At 46.4% G+C, this 14,102-nt stretch overlaps 1 non-coding gene across 1 annotated transcript; it reads right to left on the bottom strand.

Moving 5' to 3' along the window:
- Positions 1-12,801: 12,801 nt before the first annotated feature.
- Positions 12,802-12,909, bottom strand: LOC148122673 (U6 spliceosomal RNA). The gene has a single exon (XR_015737604.1). It is a non-coding gene; the product is annotated as a U6 spliceosomal RNA (small nuclear RNA).
- Between the last annotated feature and the right edge of the window lie 1,193 nt (positions 12,910-14,102).

The raw sequence follows: 14,102 nt of genomic DNA, 5'->3' as shown, positions 1-14,102 counted from the left end.
CCTTCTGAGCCCTCTGGCTACACACTAACGCTGAATTTTGAAAGTGAAAGAAGCCAGTAGCAAAAGGCCACATATTATGTGATTAAAACAATTATTTTATTTGGACAAACTGTCTTTATAGACAAAACTAAAGATAACCTTGAACTTCTTATTTATTCATTTACTTATTTATTCATTTATTGTGGGGACGCATTCTAGACAGGCTTTCTCTGGCTAACCCAGGCTTTTCACACTGGTCTTTTCTTTGGTGTACAGTCCCTGAAAGGTCCCCAGGTCCCAGGGTCGGTGTGAACATACTCTTGGGTTTGCTGGTCACCACGCCTTCAGCGAGTTCCTACACTTTCTCCTCGGAATCAGGAAACTCTTAAGGTACAACTGAAATAGCTCAGGTTTCAGCCACAAAGGAGAGTCCACAGAGACACGGGAGATGCTGAGGCACCTAGCAAAGGAATAGCTGAGAACGGAAAGTTCTGTGCAGACCTCATCAGCCGGTCATCAGGAGGAGGTCTCATGAGCCTAGCAAAGTGGCAAGCAAATAAGATGGTGGATGTCTTGGCCTTTGGACCCATGAAGGGAGGCACACACCTGTAATCCCAGCAAAGAGGCAAGAGGAGCTTGAATTTCTGAGGCCCCTTTCTAGCCTCTGACTGGTGCTGTCATAGAGGATGACATTGAACTTCTCATCTCCACCACCCCCAGCCCTGCCTCCTGGGTGTTGGTGAATTGCCACACCCAGTTAAGACGGTGCTGGGATCAAACTGGAACTTTGTGCACGCGCGTGTGTACAGCAAGCAGTCTACTAACTGAATGAGGCAGGGTTTCCCTGTGTAGCCCTGGCTGACCTAGAACTCACTCTATAGACAAAGCTGGCCTTGAACTCACAGAGATCCAACTGCCTCTGTCTCCCAAGTGCTGGGATTACAAACATGCGCCTCCACCGGCAGTTTGGATTTATTTCATGGGCATGAGTATTTTGCCTCCATGTTTGCTTGTGCCCAAGGTGGTCGGAGGTGTCAGATCCTACTAGAAATGAAGTTAAGGATGTTTGTGAGCCACTAAATGGGTGCTGGGGATCAAAGCAGGTCCCCTGCAAGAACAAGTGTTCTTAACCACTGAGCCATCTCTCCAGCTCCTTTAAAAATTGTTTAAATTACATTAATTCATTTCAGACATGGTCTGAATGTGGAGGTCAGAGAACAACTTGTGGGGTCTGCTTCTCTCCCTCTACCATCTTCCAATATTTGGGTCCTGGCCCTCGAACACAGGCTTGGTGGCAAGTATCTTTGCCTGTTGAACCATCTTTCCAGCCCCTGAAATTTTGTTTTTATTTTATTTATTTTAGATGTGTTCTCCTGTAGTCCAGTCTGGCTTTGGGTCCTCTACACTGATAATGATGACCTTGAACTCCTGATCTTCAGGTCTCTACCTCTCAAGGGCTAGGATTGCAGGCATTCACAAACACATTGACCAGTCTGAACATAAATAAATGGAAACAGAAAGCAATAATAAACAAATAAATGTGAGGTGGGTATGTTGTGTAGTTGGCAGAGTGCTTGCCCTCCGTAACTGACGTTCTTCGTTGTTACCTGAGCACCAGGAAAAACAGGTGTGGAGTTGTTTACAATCCCAGCACTCTGGAGGCAGAGACAGAGGCAGGTGGAGCTCTGTGAGCTTGAGGCCAGCCTGGTCTGCAGAGAAAAAGCAGTGTGTGTGACGTAACAGTGCGTAAACCAGAGTGTGTAAACCGAGCTCAACACCAAGTGTCTTCTCCTGTCGTTTACATCTTTGAGACCAGGTAACCTAGGCTGTCCTCGAATTCACTATGTAGTCCAAGCTGGCCTCAAACTCAGAGATGCACCTGCCTCTGCCTCCTGAGTACCAGGATCAAAGGTGTGCACCATCACTTCCCACCAACAGCAACATTCTGTTTTCTTGTTTTCCTAGTGCAAATTTATTTATTCTGGTTTTTTTTTCTTCCTTTGCCTCCTGAGTGATGGAATTAAAGACGTACACACAAACTTTTTGTTCTTGCTTTTGGGAGACAGTGTTTCCCAGTAGCTATGGAGTCAGTCCTGGAACTTGCTCTGTAGAGCAGGCTGGCCTCGAACTCACAGAGATCCACTTGCCTCTGCCTCCCTAGTGCTGGGATTAAAGGCATGCGCCACCACCACCTGGCACTTTTTTTTTTTTTCTTACATGTTCCAACAAATATACTGGGCACAGTTCTCATGGATTCAGCTTGCTGAATGTGTCCTTCTTTGTACCAATCTCTGTGTGTCCTAATCAGTTAGACCAGACTTCATTGTGTAGCCATATCTGGAGATAAGGAGGCAGGGTCAGGCCTTCCAGAACTAACTACGTGGGAGGAGACTCAGATAAGCACAGCTCCAGACAAAATAGCCCGGCCTGTGAGGTCAAATCCAGACACCCTTGCCCGGGTAATTGAGAGGGGACTGCCTCAGCTTGTCCCCACCGAGAGCCTTGAGAGTCGCTGCTCCTACCTCACTATCCATTCTGCTCGGGTTTTGAATATCCCTTCTTGGTTGTTAAATATTACTTCCCCACTCGCCTGGGTCCGTCTCCAACTCACTTGTTAAGCACTTTGGACCCATTCATTTCGACCAAATGAACAGTTTGGGCCCAATTTATCAACTTTTCCGGGCAGATCTGTTTCTTCAGCTCCACACACATCCCGTGGCCTAACCCAGTGATTCTGCGACTCGGAGCCTCAGCCTGTAAAGGAAAGGTCGACCTGCCCATCTTCCAAGACCAGTTCACCCTCCACAGTCCCCGCCTGAAGACTTCCTAACCGCCCCCACCTACAGCTAACCTCGGATTGCCTTGCTCTGACTGAACACCGTCACTCTCTTTCTCTCTGTGTTTGATGGATAGATTAGGCTTTTGCTGTCTTCTTCTCCTGTAGGAGACCCGAATGCTTTTGAAGGCAAGGACTATACCCGCTTCATCTCCATTCCATAAAAGTCCATCACAAGGATCCTGGGCCATTAATTAGCCGTGTGAGACTGGGTAAAGTCATCCGTATCTCCGAGGTTTGGGAAGTGTGTGTGTGTGTGTGTGTGTGTGTGTGTGTGTGTGTGTTGGGAACTGGACGCAGGTTCTCCCACGTGCTGTATTATCTATGCAAACACTCCACATTGAACATAATGCCTGTTAGGATTCAGACAGGAAGCACCCAGGTCAGCCCAGGGGTTCTAGTCTGTGTGCCCCTGCAAAAGGTTCTTTTAAGAGACAAGCTCCGCCCATCCCGATCTCTCCCACTGCTTTTCTGACGTGGCAAGCTGGCCTTTTCCTCTCTCTCTCCCTTTCCCCCTTATACCTCCTTCTCAATAAAGTCCACACTCAAACTCTGTCTGTATGGCCTATTTGTCACATACAGCGGTTTGCACTCATCCGCCACAAAGGTCTCATGCCCGCGGTTCTCACCCGCCATGGGACCCACAAATGTCTCAACTCCTGCCACAATCATAACAACCAATCCCAGTTTATTCTTTTTTCTTTTTTCTTTTTTTTTTTTTTTTTGTTTCTGACAGGGTTTCTAGTAGCTTTGGAGCCTGCCCTGGGACTTGTTCTGTAGACCAGGCTGGCCTCAAACTCCCAGAGATCTGCCTGCCTCTGCCTCCCAAGTGCTGGGATTAAAGGTGTCCACCACCTCCGCCCTGTTTAATATATATATTTAAAACAAGATCTCCCTATACAACTCTGCCTGGCCTGGAACTCACTATGTAGAGCATCACGCTGGCCTCAAATTCAGAGATCCTCCTGCCTCTGTCTCCCAAACACTGGGATTAAAAGCATGTGCTGTCATGTCTGACCTAGTTTTTAACGTGTATATACTTGGTGTGCCTTGCATTGGACAAATACATGTGTTGACAGAGCTGGAGTTGCAATGTTTTTCTCTAGGTTTGATTGATGTGACTGAGGGCTGTTCCAAGCATCATTCTACGTAGGAAATAGTGGCTGGCATACACCAGGGCAGGTTGCTAAATGCTTTTCTCAGTAGAATTGAATCAGTTTCCGCCTTGGCCGCCCTTCGCCCTGGATGTCTTTGGCCCTCTCCAGTTTATCCAGGAAGCTTCATCAGTGCATGCGATGCCAAGATCTCCTGGGGGGGGGGGTCTCACTTAATTCCTGCTGAACTGGGTCACCTCTTCCGAGCAGACCTGTGAAGTGAGGGGGTGGGGGTGGGCATGGGCTGAAGCTGCCCAAAGGTCTTTGCGCTGACCCAGACAACAATGGAACTCAGGCCAAGGAGGATGCTGCCCGGTGGGGAAAATGTAAGCCTTGCCTCCCCCACTGTCCCCAGAGTCCAAAGTCCAAGGCTGCACTCCTGTTTGGACAGACTGCTCACCCTTTGGATTCCAAGGCTTTTTTGGTGCTAAAACCACTTCTCCTTTGGTGCGACCCTCTTCTCTCCATTACAGTCTCTGTAAGATTCCTGAAAGAGCCGTGGAAGTATTGGCTCACTGAACCCACGCTCCTGGTCTTCGGGATACAGTTTTCTCTGAAAGGGAGCTGGGAAGATGGTTGTGTGATAAAGTGCTTGCATCCATGTTAAAATCCCTAACACCCATGTCAAAGCCTGGATAATCCTAGCTCTAAGGAAGCAAAGACAGGAGACTCCTTGGGAGTCCTCTGCTGGCCAAGCCTAATTTGTGTGCTCCAGATTCAGTGGGAGACTCTGACCCCTGAAAATATGGTAGGGTCTGGAAAGAAGGCTCAGGGGTAATTACTGCTCTTCCGGAAGACCAGATGTCAATTCCCAGCACCCACAATGCAGAGCAAGGGTCTCTCTAGCACCTGTAACTCCAGGAGCTCTGTTGCCTCTTCTGACTGCACAAGCACTCCTGTGCACATACCCAGACACACACACACACATGAACACATACATGCATACATCATACACACAGACCAAAAATACAGTCGTCTTGTTTTCTAGTTACCAAGCACTTGAGACTTACCAGGTGTTGTTTTGAAAACATCGTGTGTGTTATTTCATTCAGAACTTTTGAGCCTTGGAACCGGCGACCTTTTGGACAGTTTGTTACAGAGCCTGTCCTGTGTGATGTACGATGTAGCATGCTTGGCAGCACCCCTGGTTGTAACTCAATGAAAGTCAAGAACACCATCAATTGGGACAAACAAAAATCTTTGGCAAATGTTCTGTCTGGTAAATTCTCTTTAGATGAGAGCGGCCGCAGGCAGGAGTCAGTTCTCCCCCTCCCCCATCTGGTCACCAAGCTAGACAGCAAGTGACTTTCCTGCTGAACCAACTCACTGACCTAATAGCACTATATATATATATGAGAAAAGGAAGCTAGTCGGTGGTGGTGCACACCTTTAATCCCAGCACTTGGGAGCAGAGGCAGGAGGATCTCTGTGAGTTTGAGCCCAGCCTGGTCTACAAGAGCTAGTTCCAGGACAGGCTCCAAAGCTACAGAGAAACCCTGTCTCAAAAACCATAACAAAAAGACCAGTTCTCAGTGCAGCTCTTGCTGGCTTGGGACCTTTCTATGGAGGACAGAATGGGATTCAAGAAGTGGGCCGCCATGCCTAGCTTCACTTTCCGATACTGATGACAACATTACCATTTTACAGATGAAAAGAATTTAAACAAGTTATTAATGGTCCTGCAAGCACTTGGCTCTGTTTGTTTATGTTCTGTCTCATTCCAGATGGACTTGCACTCAGAGTGAGGCTCCTCTGCCTGGTTCCAAAGTCCAAGCTTTTTCCCCACCATTAGACTGAGCCCCACTGTCAGAGAGCTGGCCACAGAACAGCCAGCCAGGCAGGGAGGGGGACTGGAAAGCAGCCAAGGCCACTGCCTCAGAAATTGATTTTTTTTTCAGACAGGGTTTTGCTCTGTGTGTGTATGTGTGTGTGTGTGTGTGTGTGTGTGTGTGTACCCCTGACTGTCCTGGAACTCACTCTGTAGACCAGTCTGGCTTTGAACTCACAGAGATCCACTTGCTTCTGCCTCCTGAGTGAGAAACTATTAATTTAAAAATTTTTAAAATTATATTTTATTTATTCAGCATATGGATGTGTACACATAACATAATATGTGTATGTGTGTGTGTGTGTGTGTGTGTGTGTAAATTAGAGGATGGCTTACACCATGTGGGTCCCAGGGATCTGATTCAGTTTGTGTGGTTTGGCAAGTGCCTTTACCCAGGAATCCATTTTGCTATTCTGAGACTGGGACTTGTCGAGTGCCGAGGTCCAGCACTGGACTAGGCATTCTGGTAAAATAAACATTGACAACTGTACGGCTGGCCGGTGGTGCCGCACACCTTTAATACCGGCACTGGGGAGGCAGAGGCAGGGGGATCTCTGGTTTGAGACCAGCTTGGTCTACAAAAGCTAGCTCCAGAACAGGCTTCAAAGCTACAAAGAAACCCTGTCTCAAAAAAACCAACCAAAAAATTCATAGGTAAATATGAAATAGCCACACAACTAATTATAAACTTAGATTTTAAAAAAAAGTCTTTCCAGGCTGGGGATACACGTGCTTGGCCAAGGCCCTGGGTCAGTTGTCCGCTCTGGGATCTGGTATGAGTATTATGGTGTGGAGGGAGAAACAACGATAAAACAAAGGCTTGGAAAAGGCAGGATTTTGTAAGGATTAAATGCTTTCTAGGAAGGGATGGGGAACCAGAGAAATTCTATTCTGTGTTTTGAGACAAGGTCTCGTGTCGCATAGGTTGGTCTCAAACTCACTGTATAGTTAAGAATGACCTCAAGCTCCTGGTCCTGTTTCCATATCTCAGATGCTGGGATCACCCACATCCATCCCTTCCCCAGCTGATGTCGGGATTAAACCCAGGGCTCTATGTATGCTGGACAAGCATTCCACCAACTAAGCTAATACTCAATCCAAGACAGTCTTTATGTTAATTAATTGATTAATTTTGATACGGAGTTTTCTGATATAACCTTGAGTGGTCTTGAACTCACCACATATATCAGCATAGCTCCCAGTTGTGGCCTCGTACCACTAGTTTCCAAGCGCTAGGATGTAGGGCATATACCACCAAAGTCTACCCTTCATTTTTCAGAGAGAGGCTCTTGTGGTCCAGTATGGCCTTAAACTCCTCATCCTCCTGCTTCTGCCTTCTATGTGCTAGAATGAGGCATTAGTTCAACCATGCCTAGTTCTATTTATGTTTTTATTTGAGACAGAGTCTATTCTGTAGTTTAGGCTGGCCTAGAACTTGTGTCAATCATCCTGCCCCCCACGTGCTGGAATTGCGGACCAGGCTACTATACCCAGGTAGACCTGTCAATCATCCTGCCTCCCAAGTGAAGGAATTGTGGGCCAGGCTACTATACCCATACAGAAAGAAAACCTCTTAAGATGTGAGGCTTTTGAACTGAAATTCATTAGAAACACCAGTATATTGGAGTTAATAAAACAACCAGGCATGGTGACTCGCACTCGCAATTCCATAATTTAGAAGGCTAAGGCAAGAGAACTGTGAGTTCAAGGCCAATCTTAGCTGCATCGACAGATTCTCTTTTTTAAAAATTTATGTATTTTTATTTTATGTGCATTGGTGTTTTTCTGTGGGTATCCAGTCACCTGGAACTGGAGTTACAGATGGTTGTGAGTTGCCATGTAGGTGCTGGGAATTGAACCTGGGTCCTCTGGAAGAGCAGTCAATGTTCTTAACCTCAGAATCATCTCTCCAGACCAGCAAAATTCTATAATTAAAAAAAAAATGCTGAGTGTGGTGGTGCATGCTCTCAGGAGGCAGAGGTAGGAGGATCTCTGTGACTTCGAAGTGAGCCTGGTCTACAAGAGCTAGTTCCAGGACAGGCTCCAAAGCTACAGAGAAACCCTGTCTCGAAAAACAAACAAACAAACAAAAACAAAAAAAGATCACATATATATATTATATAATATACATAACATGCTGGGTAGTGGTGGCGCACGCCTTAAATTCCAGCACTCAGGAGTCAGAGGCAGGTGGATCTCTGTGAGTTCGAGGCCAGCCTGGTCTACAGAGTTAGTTCTAGGACAGCCAGGGCTGTTACACAGACTAACCTCATCTCAAAATACAATAAAATAAAAATAAAAAAGTAAAAAGGTTGTAATAGGCTCCATGTAGAGGGGTGAGAGAGTTAAGTCAGTAGCAGACCACGCCTGTGAAGTAGGGTGCTGCATCCTAGGTCTTAGACTCCATTCCCTCTAGTCATAAATATTATCTACTTTGCAATAAACTATATAATCTCCTCTGAAGACGTCTAAAGGACAAAGGCTTAAAAAAACTTTTTTTTACCAACTTGGGTATAAAGCCCTGGGCCTAGTATGTGTTGTCCAAAGTGCCATACTTCTAAGCTATAGCCTTAGGCCAAAGTCCAAAATCATCCAGGACTTTTTTTTAATATTTATTTATTATGTATACAATATTCTGTCTGTGTGTATGCCTGCATGCCAGAAGAGGGACCAGACCCCATTACAGATGGTTGTGAGTCACCATGGGGTTGCTGGGAATCGAACTCAGGACCTTTGGAAGAGCAGGCAATGCTCTTAACCTCTGAGCCATCTCTCCAGCCCCACCCAGGACTTTTTTGAGCATCTGCTCTCCTCTTTTTCTGTTGCTGCAAGGCTGACTTCCTCCTCCAGGTCTCTCAGGCTTGGCGTGGTGACACGTGACTTTAGACCCAGCACTTGGCAGGCAGAGACTGAAAGATCTCGTAAGACCCTGTCTCAAGAAAACATAAAAAATTCTCTTTCTATGCCCGCTCCTTTGCCCCACTCCCCTCCTGTCCTAAGTCATCCTTATCTTACAAGCCAGGGTAGGGTATACTTGCTCAAAACCCTTTGATTTTTTTCCCCAGGACTCATCTTGAGTGTTTCTGTGAAATCCATCTTTTTCTCATGGACTTCATGGCCCATGAGAACTGTGTTTGTCCATTCACGGTTCTTCTGTCAGTGTCTAGCTATAAGGCAAACAAACTCGGGAAGGCATAAACAAAGAAAAAGAATTTTTCATTTTGTTTTGTTTGGTTGGTTTGGGTTTTGGTGTTTCTTTTCTTTTTTCTTAGTATGTATTTTACTTTATCTCTATCAGTGTTTTGCCTGCATGTATGTCTGTGTACCATGCACGTACCTCATACCTACAAAGGGCATTGGTTCACCTGAAATTGAAGTTAGAGACAGTTGTGAGCCACCACATAATAGAATACTAGGAATTGAACCCAGGTCCTCTGGAGGAGCAGTCAGTACTCTGAACCTCTGAGTCATCTCTCCAATCTTCTTCTCTCTCTTCTTTTTTCTTCTTTTTCTTCTTTTTTCTTTTTCCTTTTTTTTTTCTTTCTCTGCACACAAGCCAGACAAGTTTGGCTGTCCTGGAACTTGCTCTGTAGACCAGGTTGGACTCAAACTCACAGAGACCTGCCTGCCTCTGCCTCCTGAGTGCTGGGATGAAAGGAGTGTGCTGCCACCACCCGGTTACATTTTTTGAATTTATAATTTAAAAAATAATTGTAAAACATAAATAAAAAAATCAAGGCAGGAAGCTGTAGAACTGTGGCACTGCCCCCAGGAGACCTCAGGGAGGTCCTTATGCTGATGTCTTCATTTTCGTCACCCAGAGTGATAGAGTGTTTTGAGCAGAGTGTGCTGGTAAACGGACTTGATGAAGAAACTTTGCGTCCAGCTCTATCTGAGAACAGTATTCTGGGATGGGGAGAAGCAGGCTTGGGAAGAAGTAGGGCTTCTGTGTAGCCATAACTGACCTGAAGCCACTACCTGAGTTGGGTGATTCTTCCAAGTTGTTTGAAAGAGAGACGAAAGGACAAACTTCCCAAAAAGTTTTTTAGAGACAAGGTCTTCAGGTTGAGGCCGTAGCTCAGCTGATGGAGTGCTAGCATGCACTAAGGGTTGGGCTGGTGGAGTGCTTGCTAACATGCACTTAGGGTTGAGTTCAATCCTTAGTGCCCAGGAAGCTGCCGTGGTGTTACAATCTGTAATCCCGGCACTCAAGGCACAGGGGCAGTCTCATTGACAGAAGGGGTTGGAGACCAGTTTGGGGTTGCCATATCATGTGTCAAAAGGGACAAATAACAAAAACAAGGAACCATGGTCTTTTTCTGTAGCTTAGGCCACCTTTGAACATGGTCTGTAACTAAGGCTAGCCTCAAACTCAAGATCCTCTTGCCTGTCTCTTGCAACCTGGAATTATAGGTGTGCACCACCATGCCCATCAGACTAAGTACACGCTTCCCCTGTCAAGTACTCAATGGAAACTGACTGCCATCACCTAGAGAGGACATGACCATCACCCAAGGTGTTCTCAAGCCGGTGCAGTCCAAGAGAGGGATTTAGCTAAAACACTTAGCAACCAACACTTGTTGTTGTTGTTGGTTGTTTAAGCTAAGTTCTCACTGTGTAGTCCTGGCTGTCCTGGAACTCACTCTGTAGACGAGGCTGGCCTCGAACTCATAGAAATCCGCCTGCCTCTGCCTCCCAAATGCTGGAATTAATGGTGTGCTCCGCCACTGCCTGACTGCAACCAACACTCTTAATACAGTGAGTAGCAAGAAAAGGAATGGGTACCACAGTCTGTGTGGGATGCTAGGGGAATGTAGAGAAATTACCCAACTGCTGTGGAGACCTTGGCTTCCAAGAAGGTGGTACTTCAGGGGGTGAGAAAGCCCTCTCAAATGTGCTGTAGCTGCTGTAACATTCTAATCTATCTCCTCTGGAGAGAACTTTCTGCTCCTGACTTGGAACTTGCTTAGGAGGACTTCACATTTCTCCTTTGAGTTGCCAGTCATGATCACAATGTAAACCATTAGTTGAGTAACATTCCTACCTACACCAGCCTCCTCCATTTAACAAGAAATTCCAAGGGATTGCAATCTTTATCCCAGGATTCACTCCTGTATCCATAGGGCTTCTTACATATTAGGTGGTCAGCCTCTGAGTGAGCGGACACCAGAGCAGCGGTTACTGATGTAACAGATACAGCTTTGCCTCCAACCGATGGTCCTCCAGAGAATCCTAAGGTATGACTTGGTCCAGCATGTCTCCTGTCTATCTGCCCCTGGGCTCCAGTGCCTCCCTGAAAGCTGTGGGGATTCCCTTTACTCCTTTTCCTACTCAGGGTGAGCCAAAGGATGAAACTGCAGTGTAAAACTGCAGTGAAAAACAAACCCTGCAGAAGTCAAACAAATAAACACTAGTGCCTGGCTGCGGAACTAGGGGGTCTGCTGTCACTGACTGCAGTAGTCGGAGGAGAGCAGCCAGGAGTTCAAGGCCACGTGAAGCTACAAAGCCAGTTCAAGACTTCCATGGACTAATCACACACACACACACACACACACACACACACACACACACACACGAACACGCACACACACGTGCAGAGGTTTAAAACATATTCATCACATACCAGCTGGAGCTGAGAGTTTTCAGTTCCATGGATGAACTGAATAAAACACGCTTTAAAAAAATTCAAGTTAAAGACCCAGCACGGTGGCACATGCCTTTAATCCCAGTCTCCGGAGGCAAAGGCAGATGGATGTCTGTGAATTTGAGGCCAGCCTGGTCTACATGGAGAGTTCCAGGACAGCCAGAGCTACATAGTGAGAACCTTGGCTCGAAAATAAAGAAAAAACTGTTTCCAACTGAGAGTTGGTGAGATGCCTGTGTGTACAGATGCCGTTGCCAAACCTGTTCTAAGTTTGATCTCCAGATCCCAAAGGGTGGAAGGACAGCCCAGACTCTTTCAAGTTGTCCTCTGACCTCCACACACAAAACATAATAATAATAAAAAAAATCAGTCAGGCGGTGTTGGCACACACTTTTAGCCCCAGCACTTGGAAGGCAGAGGCAGGTGGATCTATGAGTTTGAGGCCAGCCTGGTCTACATAGTGAGCTCCAGGACAGCCAGAGCTACACAGAGAAACCCTGTCCCAGAAAACAAAACAAAAAATACATAGTCAGTCTGGGAACAAAAACAATCCAATACAAAGAACTCTGGAATAAAGCCTTCCATGGTGCCATAGGCTAGTCAGCCAGCACTCAAATTTCTGGGACAGAAGGATTGTGAGAAGTTTGAGGCCTGCCTGTAAGCTACCTCAGGGGTAAAGTGCTCACAACTCTTTCACGGGAAGGCTCCTAGGAGACACTTCAGTTGATGTTAGTGTTCAGAATAAGTGGGAAGGCAGAAGTCTTAACTTAGCCACTACGTGGTTTGCCCAGTGTCTTTACCAGCTCCTGGTGTTGTGGAATAATCTTTTAGTACACTGTGAAGGTGTGTCTGCAAAGACGCTTTCTGATTGGTTTAATAAAGTGCTGAGTGGCCAGTAGCTAGGCAGGAGGAGGTTAGGTGGAACTTCCGGGCAAAGAGAGACGAGATGAATCTAGGGGAGGCACAAGAGAGACACCAGAGAACTAGAGGAAACAGGACAAGCAGGAGAGCTAAAAGCCGTGCGCCACACACAGCATGTGGCAGCACATAGAGTAATCAAAATGCGTTAAGTTGTAAGAGCTAGTTAGAAACAAGCCTGAACTAAGGCTGGGCTTTTAGAGTTAATAAATGCCCATGTCATTTTGTGAGTTGGCAGACCTACGAAAAATCTACCCACATTCTGGTACTGAGTAGCTTGATCAAGGTCAACACCCTTAGTACACAGGCACAACTTAGGGGATGCATCCAATTCTGTTTTTTTTTAAAGTTGTGTGTTTGTGTGTGTGTGCCTGGTTTATGCACACGTGTCAGGGTGTTTCGAGACATCATCTCTTTTTTGACATCTTTTTTTTTTTTTATTAAAAATATGGAACGCTTCACGAATTTGCGTGTCATCCTTGCGCAGGGGCCATGCTAATCTTCTCTGTATCGTTCCAATTTTTAGTATATGTGCTGCCGAAGCGAGCACTCTTTTTTGACATCTTAAAAATATTTTTTAATCTTATTTTATGTGCATTGGTATTTTGTCTGCATATAGGTCTGTGTGACGGTGTCAGATCCCCTGGGACTGCAGTTGCAGCTGAACTGCATATGGGTGCTGGGAAGTGAACTCAGGTCCACTGACAGAGCAGCCAGTGCTCTTAACCAGTGAGCCACCTCTCCAGTCTCTTAATGAACCCGGAACTAGGTTTGCAGTCAGCAGCCTGTGGTCCTCCTGCCTCCCCCACCTCTAGCTTTCCCCAAGGGCTGTCAGGCTGTCAAGCGGCCATCCAGACGTGGACACACGTTGAGGATTTGAGTCTTCATGCTTGAGCTTGAGTAAGTGTTCTTACCACTGAACCAACTCCACATTTAACTTTTGTTGAGTTTTCCAGACAAGGTTTCTCTGTATAGCCCTGGCTGTCCTGGAATTCAGAAATCCACCTGCCTCTGCCTCCCAAGTGCTGAGACTAAAGGTGCGTGCTACCATGGCCAGCCACATTTTTTTTTTTTTACTGAGACAGGGTTTCCCTGTAGCTTTAAAGCCTGTTCTGGAACTCACTCTGTAGGCCAGGCTGGCCTTGAACTCAAGAGATCCGCCTGCCTCTGCCACCCAAGTGCTGGGATTAATGGCGTGCACCACCATTGCCCAGCTACAAATAACTTTCTTTAAAGATTTTTTATTTCTATTTCTATGAATACACGCAGGACAAAATGTTAGATCCCTGGAGCAGAAGTGAAGGCAATGTGTGGGTGCTGGGAATTGAACTCAGGTCCTCTACAGGAGCAGCCAGAGCTCTTTTTATGCCCTGAGTCATCTCTCTAATTCTGATTTTGATAGTCCTGCCTCTTCAGTTCTAGACAAGTTGTTGAATGTGGTGAGGGGAGAACCCTCAGGTGGTCAAACATCCTGTGTGGCAAGGTTGTCCAATAATGAGGAAAAAACAGGATGGTAGGGTGCCAAGGCCTCAGTCAGGCGAGCCCCACTGGATTCCTGCCTCCATGACCTCAATTGCAGGGAAGTGGCTTCTCACTTCCCAGCTCAGGGCCACTTTAGTCAGAAAACAACACTGCCACTATTAGGCCACAGTGCCAGACCTGCCAAATGGGTGGCAGGATTGGCCACCCAGGCAACGGTAGACTTTGTTTGGTGATGCCAGGGATCAAGCCCAGGACCTCACA

This window comes from Myodes glareolus, chromosome 3 (assembly GCF_982192425.1).
Source record: "Myodes glareolus chromosome 3, mMyoGla1.1, whole genome shotgun sequence".
NCBI lineage: Eukaryota > Metazoa > Chordata > Mammalia > Rodentia > Cricetidae > Myodes > Myodes glareolus.
This window is presented reverse-complemented; position numbering and strand designations above follow the sequence as displayed.